Here is a 15003-nt window from a genome sequence, read left to right on the forward strand (position 1 = left end):
TGGGGGATTTTTAATTGCCAGGCTCTTGGATACAGTTTGATTAAGATATAGGAGATTCTCTAGTCGGGAAAGAGGCGGTGCAGTGTGACAAATGGCCCTTTGGGTAAGAGCGTGGCTGACTTTTTATCATTCACAGAAGAGATTTACCAAAGTTTCTTCATAGAGGACAGTTCAAGGACCGCTTCGAAAGTCTCCTATTCAGAATCAGAACTGGAAGGGACCTCAGAGGTCTTCTAGTCCAACCCTTTGCTCAAGCAGGAGACCCTATACCATTTCAGACAAGTGACTGTCCAGTCTCCTCTTAAAAAACCTCCAGGAGCACTAACAACTTCTGGTGGGAAGCTGTTCCACTGGTGAATTGTTCCCACTGTTAGGAAGTTTCTCCTTAATTCCAGATTGCTTCTCTCCTGGATTAGTTTCCACCTGTTGTTTCTTGTCTGCCTTCTGATGCTTTGGAAAATAAGTCGACTCCCTTTTCTCAGTGGCAACCTCTCAAATACTGGAATACTGCTGTCATGTCACCCCTAGTCCTCCTTTTTCTCTAGAATGACCATACCCAAATCCTGCAACCATTCTTCCTATGCTTTAGTCTCTAGGACCTTTAATCATCTTAGTTGCTCTCCTTTGCACTTTTTTCCAAAGTCTCAACATCTTTTTTTTTGTAATGTGATGACCAAAACTGGATACGGTATTCCAGGTGTGGCCTTAACTAAAGGCTATATAAAGCGGTGCTAACGTCATTTTGGTCCTATGCCTTCAAATGCTTTTGTTTCTCAAAACCGGTCCATGCACACGGGAAAATTGTTGGGTTTCAGCGTGGGAGTAGAAGGCTGTGAAATATATATATATTTGCAAAAATATTTTCATATTTTAATAACTGCCCCCTGCACTGTCGTGCCTGCACAAAAGGAACGAACGCTGGTTACTGGAAAAACCTGTTATGCCATCTTATTTTAGAAGATGATTTTTTTTTTCTAAGGCTGGGATTTTAAAACGACCTCAATTTTCATTGGGATTGCATTTTCATGCACCCAAAGCATGCAGCCCCGGGGGAAGATGCTGTAAGTACTGTTTGTCTCACAAAGCTTTTTATTTGCTCGTCTGCAGATTACTGCAAGCACTTCCAACCTCACAGGGTTTGGCTATTTAGGGTTAATTCAGGCACACAACTGCTTTCTTGCCCCTGTGAATCCCATTGAATGCCTGACTCACTTAGGCATAGTTTGTGGAGCTCGATTTTTGTGGCACGCTGAAGAAGGTAACTAGGAATAGTCTCGTCTTACAGCAGTTCACTTTGTGACCATTGGAAGTGACGAGGCCCTGGAAGAGAAAAGTGGCTTAGGACCGCTTTTCACACGAACACTGCAGCATCCCCAGGGTCATGTGGTCAAAATTCAGCCCCTCAGCAAGTGACTCATACCGTGTTTCCGCAAAAAATAAGACCATGTCTTATGATATTTTCTTTTTGGCCACCAAAAAGGCGCCAGGTCTTATTTTCAGGGAATGTCATCCATTGACTAACCTTACTTGCGTGTGTCACCCCCCTGCCTCCTTTTTGCTGTCAGAGGCCTTCAGGAACATCTGCAGCTGGCAAGGCTTTCCTGAAGGCCTCTGCAGCGGATAACAGAGCTCAGGATCGATCCGGAAGAAATGGGCTGGCAAGGCAGGTGTCAGGGTGTGCGAGGCCTGGCAACAACTGTCCAAAGGTAAGTAGTAGGGCAGCTCCATCACCCCCATCCACACCCTAGCTTAATTTGTACCCGTGCTCTGGAGTGGGTGGGATCTTAATTAGGGCTTATTTTGGGGGATAGGGCTTAAATTGGGTGCACGTGTAAAAAATCAAGCTAGGACTTACTTTCAGGGTAAGTCGCATTTTCGGGGAAACGGTATGTCAAGAGCTTCCCGGTTGTCTTCCCTTTTGCAACCTTCTGAACAAGCAAAGGCAACGGGGAAGCCAGGTTCACTCAACAACCGTGTGACTAACTTAACTGCGGTGGTTCATTTCACAATGGAGGCCAGGAAGATTGTAAAACAGGGCAAAATCCCCATAACACCTGTCTCGCTTAGCAACATAAATTTTGAGCTCAATTGTGGTCATAAGTTGAGGACTGCCTGTATCCGTGTTTTCCCAATGTCCCTGAGCTGGAATGGGAGTGGCTAGTTTGTGGCTTAAAATCTATCCGTAGTTTGGCTGCATCCGTCATTGGTTGCAACAGCATATTAGCTAGTCCTCAACTTACGATCTTAATGGAGCCTCATACATAACAACCATCGGCATCCCTGCGATTGCCTGATCAAAATTTGGGCACTTGAAAATTGGCATGAATTTAAGAGAGCTGCAATGCCCCCCAGGGTCATGTGATCATCATTTGCAACCCTCCTAGCCAGCTTCTGACAAGCAAAACTTTGTCTTAACTGCATGATTCACTTAAGAGCTGCCGTAATTCACTTAACAACGGTTGCAAAAACAAAAAAAAGGTGGCAAAATGACACGCGACTGTTTTAACAACTGTCTTCCAAGAGAGCTTATTGCTTTTCCCACTTCCCACCCGTATCTTCATGACACCCTTGCGGAGTAGGCTGCGCTATCTTACATTATTAAACAGTAAGGTAAGTGGTACCTCCCATTCCTGCTCAATCCACGGAACGGATAGGATTGTGTGCAAGCTGCAACGTTACACCTACTAATGTCAGTCCATGTTGTGCATTGCACAGAGCATCATCCCAAGTCTGTCACTGGTGGGCTTCCAATACTGGGTTAATCTATAACGAAATCTTTTTTTGGTTGTAGTAAGCTAAGCCTAGCCTACCTACTGTAATTTGTAGGTCATTGTTTATGGCTTAATGGCAAACTAAGCCAGCTGTGGTTAATTCAGCAACTTGCGTTTCAGTAAATTATAAGGTATGAAGCAAATCTGGTTGGTTGGCTTTTCACACACTGCCCTAAAACCATAAAATAATTCATTTTATTTTGGCCCCATATATGGACACTTAAGTTGCAGATTGGCTGTCCAATGTCTTCAATGCATGTCTGAAACCTGCATCTGTGTCTAGGATGGGAAGAATGTGGTTATTGTTATGTACAAAAAAAAATGGTAATGTGAATTGCAAAGACTAGTTTGTTCCTTTGGGGAAGGTATTCATTTTTTTCCCTCTAGGTCACTGAAAAATGTGTGACTCTGAGAAACTTTTATTATATGCTTCTTAACTTAAAGAAAGCATTGTAGAAAGTTAGCACTCACCTCTTTCTTCCAACAGCATCAAACTAAAGGGAGGAAGAGACTTGAATTATGGGGTGTTTTGCATGGATATAGAGTTGAAGGTTAGTTGTTCAACGTGATTTCAAGTAAAGCATTTGAAAGAACAAATAGAATGTTTAATAAGTGGTTTAATATTAAGCCTGGGGTCAGATAAGATGGGGTGATGTTTCCTTGGTGGTTGAATATATTTATAGATAAATGCATAAGGAACACTTATGGTAATAGAGGTGTGATAATAGTATAGATGTGCTTGCTGCAAACATGAATATGTACTTTTATGTTTTCAGAGGGTGTTATGCTGAAAAGTTGAATGACTTTCCACAAAGGTTAGCTTCTATGACATTGTGAGAAGGACAAGACTAACATTTTCATTTTTTAATGCTTATAGGTTTATTACTCTACTATTACTGTTTTATTTTATAAAATTTTGTTCCCTGTGTTTGACAGGGAACACAGAATGAATAATTGCAAGCGTGACACACTACAGCACATAGGTGAATTTGTGTACCTTGGTAGAATCTTTACTAAAAGCGGGGGAATGGATCGAGAAATGTTAAGATGTTGTGCAACTCCTGCAAAAACTAAAGAAAGCTTAACAGGTGAGTGTGCCCTTTGGGGTAAGAATGAACATTTGTCAAAAGAAGCAAAAATGGTGGTATATGAAACTGTGCCCACCCTGAAAGAACAGCTTGATAGCAATAGCAATAACACTTAGACTTCTGTACGGCTCCACAGTGCTTTCTAGCCCTCTCTAAGTGGTTTACAGAATCAGCCAATTGCCCCAACAGTCTGGGTCCTCATTCTACTGACCTTGGAAGGACCTTGGGTGTGGTGTGTGGCTTGGTGGCCGTGGCAGGGGTAGGTTACTGCAAAATCCCATTCCCTCCCCACCCCACTAACCTGCTTTCCAGCTCCGTTCTCCTGTGCAGGGCAACAAAAGAAGACCCACCTGATCAGCTGGGACTCGGGAGGCAGAGAATAGGTGGGGTTGGTGGGGCCAGTCAGAGGTGGCATTTGCCGGTTCTCCAAACTACTCAAAATTTCCACTACCGGTTCTCCAGAACTGGTCAGAACCTGTTGAATTCCACCTCTGAGTGACATGGTTATTAAGTGAATCTGGCTTCCCCCATTGACTTTGCTGGTCAGAAGGTCGCAAAAAGGGGATTGTGTGATCCTGGGACACTAACGTCATAAATATGAATCGGTTGCCAAGCCTCTGAATTTTGATTACGTGACTCGGGGGAATACTGCAACGGTCGTAAGTGTGAAAAAAAGGCCATATAAGTCCCTTTTTTTCAGTGCCATTGTAACTTTGAATGGTCACTAAATGAACTGTTGTAAGTCAAGGACTACCTGTATGCAATTCTAGCTTCTGTGTTTAGTTCTGCCCCCAAGTCAACAGAACCTCCAGCTCTCTAAAAATTTGATAGAACTGAATATTTGTGTTCTGACCAAGGCTTCTTGAGACCGTAATTAAGCACCCACTTAGTTCAAACAACTCGTTTTACTTCAGCGCTGGGAATTATGTTCATTCCTAGCCCGTAATGAGTCCCAAACAGTCTCTCAAGATAAGCACCCACCTTTATCTGGAAACCTTGAATTGCTGCCAACAACCAAAGTGCCAAATTAACTGGAAAAAAAAGCCGTATAAAGTCCACACAGAGCTTCAAGGTTTAATCCGAACAGAGTGAATGACGTTTGTTAGGAATGATAGTCACCTAACAGTTGGGTTGGCAATATATAAACCAGGATAGTTATTTAATACTGTTGTATCTTTAAGAGAAGGCTGTAATTGTGATTGGCTAACCCTAACGGGGAATACCTCAACAACGTGGCTTCTACAAAGGTTCCTGTGCCTTTGTACTTCCTTTATATCTTTATGGGAGGGGAAATCACCTCCTGAGTTGCCCCTTTTGTCTTAGCTGCTCTTGCCTTCTAGCAGCTCTGCGCACACACACACACACACACACACTGGGAACAGGCTCCCCTTGTTCCTCTGCCTCGCTGCTGCCAGACTCTGGAGGCTCTGGAGTCAGCACATAACTCCCAGATGGTCCTGGTCCCATCTCTGCATTGGATGTAGGACCCTCGTCTGAGTCCTCCCAGACTCCTAGACTGGTCCCTGTTCTTCCCCACTGTCCGATTCTGCTGCCGTCTGTACAGGCTGCCGGCGAACCACAACACTTTGTAGCTCAGGTTTGAACTGTGGGGTCCTTGGTGCTCCCTGAGCTTCGTGGGTTTTTTGCATACTTTTCATTACCCAGCTAGGTGGCATCATCAGTGCAGGGTGGACGAAAGCCAGGAATCTTGGCTAAAAGATCCCTAAGATTGTTACGAAGGAACTAGGTGTTACTGATGACATTACCTAGTTGGGTAATGAAACGTGCTAGAAAACAAACCCACCTCAGGGGCACCGAGGGTCTCAGAAGACAACCCAGCCTCAATATTGTGCCTGATATTTAATACTAATCTATAATATTTATACAGCATCAAATGAGAGAGAAAGGAAGTTTAAAACAGGAAGCCACCGCTGGGCTTCATTCTGCCCTGAAGATCGGAGGCCGTTAATGACAAAAACAGAAATAGCGAACCTTTTTAAAAGGAAGTGTTCCAACTTCTGCCTTCTTGCTGTAGTGAAAGGCTTGCAAGAATGCCCTTGACTTCACATCAGATCAGCTGGGAGGGGATACAGATTAACAGAGTTGGAAGGGACCTTGTAGGGCATCTAGTCCAACCCCCAAGCAGGAGACCCTGCACCATTTCTGACAGAGTCTCTTCTTGAAAGCTTCCAGGGATGAAGCTCCCACACCTTCTGAAGGCAACTTCTGTTCCAGTTTCTTTCCAGAGCGGGGTAGGGCGGGGCAAAAGTCTCCAGAAGCTTGGAAACTTCAGTGCTTTTAATATTTTGCCAGGCGTTAAAATGAAAAGCGAGGAAGTGCGTTAGCCGAAGAGATGACCTCTCAGCCGTGAGCCAAGTGGAAGAGAGAGATTTTGCAAAGGGGGTCTGAATCCTGGCTGACAGGCAAAACCTGTTTAGAAAAATTATAGGGTGAGACAAGGGAGGCAGTCTGCTTGCTGTCAGCGGGAGGATATGAGCCATTAGAGGAGGCAGGTGGCTGGAGGCACAGGTCAACCACGGATCCAGATTCTCAAGGTGACCTTGGAGAAAATGCTCTCAATAGGTACTGATCACAAGGCTCAGTCGGCAGTATTCTCAGAATGAGCCCATCTATAGACTTTGCAAAGCAGAACCAGAATCCATTTTTGTTGATTTATATTCCACTTTTACTATTTTTATAATAATTCCAAGAAGCTAAGATATCTAACATTCCTTCCTCCCCCTATTTTCCCGACAACACCCATCCTGTGAGATGGGTTGAGCTGAGAGCGAGGGATTAGCCCAAAGTCACCAACCGGTTTTCATGGCTAAGGCGGGGCTAGAACTCACCATCTCCTGGCGATTCTTCCAAAGTCACCTACATGGTTTTCATACCTAAGGCACAACTAGAACTCACCGTCTCTAGGTCATTGGCCCAAGTCATCCAGCCAGCTTTCATGCTCAAGGCAGAACTAGAAGTCACCGTCTCCTAGTGGTTGGCCCAAAATCACCCGCCCGGCTTTTATGCCTCAGGCACCACTAGAACTCACTGTCTCTAGGTCATTGTCCCAAAATCACCTGGCCAGCTTTCATGCCCAAAGTGGAACTAGAATTCACAATCTAGTAGTTGGCTCAAAATCACGCACCCAGCTTTTATGCCTCAGGCGCAACTAGAACTCACTGTCTCTAGGTCATTGGCCCAAGTCACCCAGCCAGCTTTCATGCTCAAGGCAGAACTAGAACTCACTGTCTCCTAGTGGTTGGCCCAAAATTACCCACCCGGCTTTTATGCCTCGGGCACCACTAGAACTCACTGTCTCTAGGTCATTGGCCCAAGTCACCCAGCCAGCTTTCATGCTCAAGGCAGAACTAGAACTCACTGTCTCCTAGTGGTTGGCCCAAAATCACCCGCCCGGCTTTTATGCCTCAGGCGCAACTAGAACTCACTGTCTCTAGGTCATTGTCCCAAGTCACCCAGCCAGCTTTCATGCTCAAGGCAGAACTAGAACTCACCGTCTCCTAGTGGTTGGCCCAAAACCACCCGCCCGGCTTTATGCCTCGGGCACCACTAGAACTCACTGTCTCTAGGTCATTGGCCCAAGTCACCCAGCCAGCTTTCATGCTCAAGGCAGAACTAGAACTCACTGTCTCCTAGTGGTTGGCCCAAAATCACCCGCCCAGCTTTTATGCCTCAGGCACCACTAGAACTCACTGTCTCTACGTCATTGTCCCAAAATCACCCAGCCAGCTTTCATGCTCAAGGCAGAACTAGAACTCACTGTCTCCTAGTGGTTGGCCCAAAATCATCCGCCCGGCTTTTATGCCTCAGGCACCACTAGAACTCACTGTCTCTACGTCATTGTCCCAAAATCACCTGGCCAGCTTTCATGCCCAAAGTGGAACTAGAATTCACAGTCGCCCAGTGGTTGGCCCCAAATCACCCCTCCGATTTTGAAAGGCGGGATTTTGATTTCAGCAAATACTCGGACTCATGAATGATTTCAGGGAGCAGCAATCCTGATTCTCACCTCTGACATCTCAGATTGCGTCAAGGGTGAGCAAACTTTTTCCTCCTGGGGGCTGCAGTCAACCTTTCAATGACTCTTTGAAGACACGGGCATTTCTTGCTTTATCTGTCAATCACGGACACTCCCGTAGCTTTCCGCCTACTTCAGGAAATGGGGCAGACGGACACCAAACCTCAGTTCCAAGCCTTTCTGGCCCTCAATTTTGGAATGTGGAACAAAACTGTGTCCCGGAAGAATCCAGGAAATCCTCGACTTTCAACCGTTCGTTTAGTGACCATTTGAAGCTGAAACGCGATGGAAAAGAAATGACTCTTTTATCTAATGGAGATTTTCAAAGTCATCCAGGTCACGGTTGTCCCAAAGTGCTTTTTTTTCCCCAAGAGGCAACTGGACTTTCTGGTTTTTTTTTCTTTGAAGACGTTTCACTTCTCATCCAAGAAGCTGCTTCAGCTCTGACTGGATGATGGGGAATGGAAGGCAGAGTTGAAGAAGCTTCTCGGATGAGAAGCGAAACGTCTTCAAAGAAAAACCAGAAAGTACAATCTTTAAAAAAAATGCACCTTTGGGACGAATGACTTTTTAAAATTGCATCCCACCTTTATCATTTTTTTCAAACAAACAGAACCCAAGGCCGTGAACATATCCAACGCATCTTTCTCCTATTTTGCCCACAGCAACAACCCTGTGATAGAAAGTGAGTGGCCCAATGGTGAGATTCACATTTTTTTTTACTACCGGTGCTGTGGCTGTGGCTGTGGCTTGGTAGGCGTGGCTTGGTGGGCATGGCAAGGGAAGGATATTGCAAAATCCGTATTCTCTCCCCACCCCACTAACCTGCTTTCCAGCTCCATTCTCCTGTGCAGGGCAACCAAAGAAGACCCAGCCAATCAGCTAGGACTCAATGGGAGGCAGAGAATAGAGGGGGTCAGGGCCATTCAGAGGTAGCATTTGCCGGTTCTCCAAACGACTCAAAATTTCCACTACCGGTTCTCCAGAACTGGTCAGAACCTGCTGAATCCCACCTCTGGACTGTCCCAAAGTCACCCAGCCAGCTTTCATGGCTAAGGATTGGACTATCACGTCCTCTTGCTTTCTAGCCTGGTGCCTTGACCACTAGACCAAACTGGCTGGTTTTCACACAATCATTGCAGCACCCCTTGCAGTCAAAACAATCAAAATTCGGACGCTTGTCGACTGACTCACATTTATGACGGTTGCAATGTCCCCGGGTCACGCGATCCCCTTGTGTGACCTTCCAGCCAGCAAAAGTCAATGGAGGAAACCAGATTTCCCCTAATAACCATGTTACTAAACGTAATAACAACCGCCAACGATTCACTTAACCACCGTGGGGAGAAAGGTGCATAAAACGGGGCAAAACTCCCCTTAATGGTTCTGCTTAGCGACAGAACATTTGGACTTCATTGGGGTCGTAAGTCGAGGACTAACTGTGTTGGCTTTTTGACAGGATTTCCACCTGCGGCGTTATTATGAAACTGTCCTTGAAGACTGTCTATAGAAATCTCAAGTGGTACAAAATGAAATGGCCTCTGTGCTACTTGGACAGTCTTGTTAATGCCACGTCACACTATTTTATGGGAATTGTTTGGTTTGGTGGCCATATAGTGGCAACCGTTGGTTTGGTGATCATTCAGATTTACAACAACCCAGGAAAAAGTGATTTATGGCCTTTTTCACACGGCGATAGCAGTCAAGCTTCAGACAAGTTGCGACTGACTCATAACGGTTGCCGGTGTCCAAGGTCACGCGATCGCCTTTTGCGACCACCTGACAAGCAAAGTCAACAGGGAAGCAAAGTGAACAGCTGCAGCGATTCATTGAGCAAGTGTGGCAAGAAAGGCCATAAAATAGAATAGAATTCTTTATTGGCCAAGTGGGATTGGACACACAAGGAATTCGTCTTGGTTGAGACTCTAGAAAAAGTGCAGAGAAGAGCAACCAGGATGATTAGGGGACTTGGAGACTAAGGCATATGAAGAACGGTTATAGGAACTGGGCTTGGCTAGTCTAGTGAAGAGAAGGACCAGGGAGACTTGATAGCAGTCTTCCAATATTTGAGGGGCTGCCAGAGAGGAGGGGGTCAAGCTATTTTCCAAGGCACCCGAAGGCCAGAGAAGGAACAATGGATAGAAACTGAACAAAGAAAGATTTAACCTGGAAATAAGGAGAAACTTTCTGACAGTGAGAACAATCAACCCATGGAACAGCTTGCCCTCGGAAGTTGTGGGAGTGCCATCACTTGAGACCTTCAAGAAGAGATTGGACTGCCATTTGTCAGAAATGGTGTAGGGTCTCCCACTTGGGTGGTGGGGTTGGACTAGATGACCTATAAGGTCCCTTCCAACTCTGTCTGTTGTCTGGTGCAAATGCTCTCAGTGTACATAAAAGAAAAGATACATTCATCAAGAGTCAAGAATCATAAGGTACAACATTTAATGATAGTCATAGGACACAAATAGGCAATCAAATCATACTAGGAAACAGTCAATATAAATCGTAGGGATACAAGCAACAAAGTTACAGTCTTTAGAATAGTATGGAATGGAATGGAATAAGAAAGGAATAGAATAGAATAGAATAATAGAATAGAAATAGAATAGAATTCTTTATTGGCTAAGTGTGATTGGACACACAAGGAATTTGTCTTGGTGCAAATGCTCAGTGTACATAAAAGAAAAATTCGTCAAGAGTCAAGAATCAGGTGCAACACTTAATAATAGTCATAGGGTACAATAAGCAATCAAATCATACTAGGAAACAGTTAATATAAATCATAAGGATGCAAGCGACAAAGTTACAATCATACAGTGGCAGGGAATGGGTGAGAAGGAATGGAGCAAAACTCAGTGAATATCTCACTTAGTAATAGAAATTCTGGGCTCAATTGTGGTCACAAGGATTGGTCATCAAAACCAACATATAGCTCAGGATTCTGGGATTTGAGAAAGCCCTAATAGAGTGAGTAGCGAGTATCTGCTGACGAGAGAAAGAGGGATGTGCATAGTAAAGGGGTGCACAATACTTTTGAGGGTACTTTTTAGCCCCTCTCCTGGACCAGTCAAAGCAAGGATGTCTTACGCAATCCTGGCCTTCTGAAATCTTGCAAAATCTTGGCTGTTCCTGAAGACTTTCAGAGATTGATTGTTGTTGTCGGCATTGAATTACAGACTTGTGTTATGCTTCAACCTAAATTCTGGGATACATCAGAGCTGGTATTCAGCAGGTTCTGACCAGTTCTGGAGAACCGGTAGCTGAAATTTTGAGTAGTTCGGAGAACCGGCAAATCCCACCTCTGACTGGCCCCGCCCTCATCTCTTCTTCGCCTCCCGAGTCCCAGCTGATTGGCTGGGTCTTCTTTGGTTGCCCTGCACAGGAGAACGGAGCTGGAAAGCAGGTTAGTGGGGTGTAGAGGGAATGAAGATTTTGCAATAACCTTCCCCTGCTATGACCCAGAACTGGTAGTAAAATAATTTGAATCCCACCACTGGCGTACAGATAGCCCTCCTCTTACGACTGGTCGCTTACCCACTGTTCGAACTTATAACCTATCTGGGGATACAGAGTTATGATCCAATTCTGAAGTTCGACAGTCTGCTTCCCTCCCACAGCCATGTGACTGCATTTCTGGTGCTCAGCAACACGGCTGCGTTTACAGCTTTTTGCAATGTCCTGTGGCCATGCACACAGTCCTGTGACTGTGTTTTATGACATTTTGCCAAAAACCAGAAGTTATTTCTAGTTTTCAGCAAAATTGTGCCAACCATGGTTTGGCTTAAGAGCCACAGATAACTGTCTTAATATTGAGTCAGTCATGTGACTGAGCTGAATTAGAATTGTCACGACATGACCACAATGGGCAGACCCCATTATGGTCATATATTAAGGACTACCAGGCATGAAACTTTGGGGCAATGCCCTGCCTTATGACATGAAAGCCGGCTGGATGACTTTGAACCAATCACCAGGAGACTCTGAGTTCTAGTCCCGCCTTAGGCATGAAACTTTGGGGCAATCATCTCGCAGTCAAACCCACCTCACAGGGTTGTTGTGGCAAAACAAGGAAGTAGTATTATGTGCAAGTAGTATTATGTACAACTTTGAGTTACTTATAAAGTAATAAAGATGGGATAAAAATAGTAATTTGTAACATGTTAATTGCATGATTTTTGACATATCCTCAGACTAAAGCGTTCTCTACATTTTATAAAGAAAATAAATACATGAAATAAATTGTCACCGGTTTGAAACGATACTGCAAAATGCAAATGTCTCAAGAGTGCATGACAATCAACTTGTGTGTGTGTGTAGAACTGGACAAACAGCTTGTATTGGCAATTAGAAGGAGCTCCAAATGGATCTGTCTTTTTAAAAACAGTCTTTAGTGGGGCATTTAACTGTATACACATTGTGCACACACAAACAAACAAAAGCTATCATTATAGCTCTGTGTCTGGAGTGCTGAAAAGCAGCCACTTCTGAACTCATTTAAGAAAGAACATTGTGACAACAAAAGCAAAACTCAGCAATTTTTTTCCCATTTTCCTCCACTCTTTTCATTATTCAAGCAAGAATTGCCACCGAGGGGGAAATCTCAACTGAAATTATGTATACATTTCAATTCTGTGTCATCACTCCCACAAATTTCTGCCTTCTGTCCCTGAGCATCCTTGCCAGGCCAATGTTTTAGCCTTTGTTTTAGCTGATGGGTGAACTGCTTTGAACCTATCAGTTGCCTGGAAGGTAAGATCAAGACAACAAATAAGTAAATATATAAAAAAAGACTGTCATCCTAAAAAAGCATTGTAATCAAATATATCTGCCAAAAGGTGGGTGGGGAGGGAAGCCTGCTCAATTGTTAAACCTGGACTTGACATCATGTTTGTGTTCACTGTGTACAGAGTGTGAGTTTATTTAATGATAGACGTTTTTCTTTTCTGCTTTTATCCTAAAACACAGAAATGGCTAACTTGAGAAGGAGTTGATTATTTACAGCAAGGCCAACTCTGAAATCTGGATGATGTCAGGAAAACTGGAGTTATTGTTTAAAAAGTTTGCAACAGTCTCAAATCTTTGCCTCAGAGAAAGGCAAAGCAGTCACAGCTAAGGTAAATGTCACACTGAATTGAAGGATGGGCCTAAAGAACCCCCCCCTTCCCAGAATAAAATGTTATACAGAATATTAAAAGAGGCAGAATAAAATATTTTCACTAAAAGGAGAAAAATCTCTTTAACAAAAGAAGCAAGCAGCCCCAGTCTTTCTGTTACAGGGAAACAGCTTCAAGCAGGCGTCTGGAGAGGCCGCTAGACTTTATGGACACAATTTGTAAACAGTGTGTACGGATGCAGAAGTGTGCATGCTATCCTTGCCCCCAAAGTCCTGAATGTATGAAAGGAAAGCATGCTAAAGAGGAGAGAGAAGAGAAGAGAACATTATATATTGGCCAAGTGTGATTGGACACAAGGAATTAGTCTCTGGTGCATTAAGAATAGGGTAGGTAGGGTAGGCTAGAAGAGAAGAGAAAAAAGAAGAAAAGAAAAGATTCTTTATTGGCAAAGTGTGGTACATAAGGTTTGTGTACATGCAAACTAAAAAGATAAGTGTATGTTCAAAAAACAAAGAGATATAAGGCACCAATAAGAGACGGTAATAGGAAAGAGGAGGATAATAGTAATACAGACCTATTACATGGGTAAATATCCTTAGGCAGTGCTGTGGGAATTGAGTGATGATGGCATGAGAAAAAAAACTGTCCTTGTGTCTAATTGTTTTGGCATGCAATGCCATATGGTGGTAATCTGAGAGGAGTTGAAACAGTTTATGTTCAGGATATGAGGGGTCTGTAGCAGGGGTGGGATTCAAATTTTTTAACAACTGGTTCTGTGGGTGTGGCTTAGTTGGTGGGCATGGCTTGGTGGTCATGTTATTGGCTGGGTGTGGCCAACTCAATATCACTCACATTGAAGCACGCATCTCCTCACCTGGCCTCTCATGATTGTGGGGATGCTGCAACTGTTGTAAGCGTGAAAAAATGGTCATAAGTCACTTTTTTCAGTGCCATTGTAACTTTGAATGGTCACTCCACACAAGCAAAGTACCAGCAAAGGAAGGGGGAAAAACTCCAGAGAAGTTCCTGAGACAGGAAGTCTAGTCCTGCCAAGAACATAATAAGGGTTAACAGAGAGACAGTTTCTGTAAGCAACACCAGAATGTTTCCTTCCTGCCTTTCTAACAGGATTAGGCCAGTAATTTCTTCTAACAACTGGTTCTCCAAACTGCTTAGAATGTTAAACAATCAGTTTGAGGGAATAGGTGTGAACTGGTAGAATCCCACCCCTGGTCTGTAGATATTTTCTCAGCGCTCTATCTGGTTCATGTAGTATATAGGTCCTCAATGGAAGGCAAGCTGATTACAATTGTTTTTTCTGCTGTCCTAATTATCTGTTGAATTCTGGGAAATTTGCTAAGGCATGGACATGGAGTGCTGCATCAGCCCAAAGAGAACCAAGTTTAATCACTAGATTATAAATTGTTTGAATCCAGCTGTTGACAGCATAGGTAGTCCTTGACTTACAACCATTTGTTTAATGACCGTTCAAAGATACCCCAACAATATAAACCACAAGTAGTTCAGGCAAAGCGGAAAAATATTTTATTAAGGCAGGATGGTATAGGAGCAAAAGTTACATTTGGTATATGTGATGTGAGAATGCAACAATCAAACAATAAAAGATGTGAGAAAAAAATACCCTCACAACTACCATCTCCTCTTTTCTTGTCCTGGTTTGTTTCTTTTAACACTTGCAACACACAAAGACTTTAGAATGCAGCCTTGTTATTTGATTGATGGTCCTTGAAAGGGCTAGCTTTTGCATTTCAAAGGAAATGGTTTGGGCTCAAAGCAAAAACATAGTTTCCTAAAGTTCAGGAGGAGGTCTGGCTGGATGCCTTGCTAAAATGCTAATATCATCTTTATTGAAATGCTAATAATGAAGTTTAAAATTTGATAACGGCTGAGATGCTGAAATAGAAATTTTGAAGAAGGCTGTTGCAAATTACTTTCTATCAATACCAAAACAATAACATGGAAGCATCCAC

At 43.7% G+C, this 15003-nt stretch overlaps 1 long non-coding RNA gene across 3 annotated transcripts; it reads left to right on the plus strand.

Annotated features, from left to right (window-relative positions):
- Nucleotides 1–1650: 1650 nt before the first annotated feature.
- Nucleotides 1651–13770, plus strand: LOC148130357 (uncharacterized). Of its 3 annotated transcripts, none has more exons than XR_015749697.1 (3): nucleotides 1651–3859; nucleotides 12473–12647; nucleotides 12864–13770. It is a non-coding gene; the product is annotated as an uncharacterized LOC148130357 (long non-coding RNA). The 3 variants fall into 3 exon arrangements; XR_015749699.1 differs by having other exon boundaries at nucleotides 12477–12647; XR_015749698.1 differs by lacking the exon at nucleotides 12473–12647.
- Nucleotides 13771–15003: the final 1233 nt, after the last annotated feature.

The sequence above is a fragment of the Notechis scutatus genome, chromosome 5 (assembly GCF_049901735.1).
Source record: "Notechis scutatus isolate UNSWTSFEM ecotype Mainland chromosome 5, rNotScu1.2, whole genome shotgun sequence".
Lineage (NCBI taxonomy): Eukaryota > Metazoa > Chordata > Lepidosauria > Squamata > Elapidae > Notechis > Notechis scutatus.